Source organism: Schistocerca americana, chromosome 6, assembly GCF_021461395.2.
Source record: "Schistocerca americana isolate TAMUIC-IGC-003095 chromosome 6, iqSchAmer2.1, whole genome shotgun sequence".
NCBI classification, from domain to species: Eukaryota; Metazoa; Arthropoda; class Insecta; order Orthoptera; family Acrididae; genus Schistocerca; species Schistocerca americana.
The window spans coordinates 447,233,843-447,236,466 of NC_060124.1; positions in this window are offsets into that span (position 1 = coordinate 447,233,843).

Genomic DNA, 2,624 nt, shown 5'->3' on the forward strand with positions numbered 1-2,624 from the left:
CAGGTTCGAATCCTGACTCGGGCATGAATGTGCATGGTGTCCTTAGGTTAGTTAGGTTTAAGTAGTTCTAAGTCTAGGGGACTGAACCGTATCATCTTCATCTTTGCCTAGGCGTGCTGTGTCGTCTTCCGGAGCCTTGGCTTTGCTCTGCCACGATTGGTCCGTTCGCTTTCAAATTTCGGAGGGCGCTGCGTTCTGGAGAGAGACCTGCTGACTACGAGAGTATCGAGTGCTGCTGCCGGAGTGAGACGGGGAGTTTAGTTTCCGGTTGTGTGGCAGCGCAATGTTGCAGAAAAGGTGGTATAACTTCCTGTGAATTCACGTGATTGCTACGAGCGTGTGTACTCGGGACGGCGGCAGTCGTTCTGGACGGGCTGTGTGATAAGGAAGCTCGGCGTGGCAACTGTTGACGCGGCGTGTCCGCGTTGCTATGGCGGAACTTGGGCGATTGACATAACTCGAATTGGAGCTGGTTACAACCTGTCACCGAATGCTTGTCTGCCTTCTGGACTAACGGTGAGAATTTCTTGACTTGATATGTCTCATTCAATTTCTGCCCGTGTTGTCGGGCCATGGTGTTTCGCAATTTTAGTAGGCTCAGGCGTGCCCGAAATCCCGATTCAATGATCTGCTGTTATATTGTCAAGTGTAACTATCACTAGAAATGTGTTAACTCTCTGTGCCATAATAACTGAACCTAAAATATTATCTGTGGTTGAAATTTCATTCTGACCCAAGTGCGATAACGATATTGTATTTTACAATTTGTTGAGTGGTATTATTATTTAGCACTGGCCGTCACATTTACTAAGTCGAAGATTTACGAAGGCCAGTGGGCGTCATTAACAGTTCCTGCCTAGATAGGCGTTATGTTTTGAACCATGTGTTTCAATGTTTAGTAATTTTTATTTTATGTGTTATAGAGAGTTGCTGTCATGCCCTATGTGGACGATTCGCCACGTTGGTGAAGTTTCTAGTTGTTCTGCTGGTCTGTGTCATATTGCTAAAGCAGGCAGTCCTAGCACAGCTGATTGTAAATTTTTCCTGGTGGTGAGGAGCACGGGCTGGTTTTAAGTGCTAACTCACTAACTTCAACCATTCTCAAATATTTATTACTACTGATATTCAGGCCCTTCAGGCTGAGTGGCGACGTCACTACCCTTTTTTGGTTATTAATTTTATCTCGTTAGCTTGTTTCATTAAAAAAAACCTTTGGTACAAGAATTTGTCATTTGTGCTTTACTGCTCCTTTGGACGAAGTAAATTAACTGTTGGTTTTGCATTCTTGTAACATTATCAAAACAGCATTTGTGGTTATATATGATTGGCCCTTCTAGCCGAATGATTAAAGTCATTCCTTCCAGTAACTTTTTAATATAATCCATTACGGAGTCGAGGTAGAAGTTGTCGTTATACTGGATATCACTGTTAGCATTCAACCGCGATTCTTATACATATATTTTAACAACGCGTTTCAAGAGATGATGAGAGCATTGTCTCTTGAAACGCGTTGATAAAATATATGTATAAGAATCGCGGTTGAATACTAACAGTGATAACCTTCCAGTAACTTATTGTATTGGGCAATAATTAATCAAAAGGGTTGGGTCCTTCAGACCGCGATTATCTCCTTATGTTGAATCTTAAGGTTGTCATTCTGACATTAAAGTTGTGAATGTTCAGCGGCCCTTCAGGCCTGGAGTTTAAAAAATTTTATTGTGTTTTGTGATATATATATATATATATATATATATATATATATATATATATATATATATATATATGTATATATATACCAGTGAATAAGTGTTTTTAATGTTTAATAAAATTAAATTGTGTTTGAAACTGTAACTTCATTTGGGTCTACGCTTTCACTCCCTGCAGCCTTTGAGCTCTGCTTACCTTACGTTTTGGTTAAGTTTTCCCAAACCACGACGTATGTGAACCATCTGGAGAACCAGCTTCCATCAGAAAACACGACAGACCTCCACCCTGGCCTCTAATGCGCTCCCGCTTGACACCACCGTAGTTGCAAATTGGGGAGAGGGGGGGGGGGGCAGTGGATGCATCCTACTGGGCGTACGGCTCGGAAGTAACCGATCTGTAACAGGGAGTTGTGTCACTGTGGTTCCAAGTGATGCTCATATTGCTGCTGCTGATGCAGACCCACGCGCCAAAGCCATACGCTGAACACAATGGACTTCCCTCTCGGTAATGCCCCATCTCTCGTCTTCTTACGACCGTATACTCTCGTAACTACCGCTGCCAGCAACGACGTGCATTGGCTACATTCCTGCAAAGTCTTTCTGTAAAATCACAGAAGGAATATCCAATTATATGACCTCGTCTAAACTCAGTGAGGTGTTGATAATGATATTTATGTTGCGTAACCGGCATCCTTGACTAACATCAGATCGCCACGTCCAATCTTAAAGGTATCTACGTTCAAGACTGTTGCAGTACGGTACTTATTTAATGAATAACCTGATTTTTATCCTCATAGTAGCGCTAATAGCGCCAGTGTACTGCTACTGTTGCAACATTTCAAAATGGTTCAAATTTCTCTGAGCACCATGGGACTTAACTTCTGAGGTCATCAGTCCCCTAGAACTTAGAACTACTTA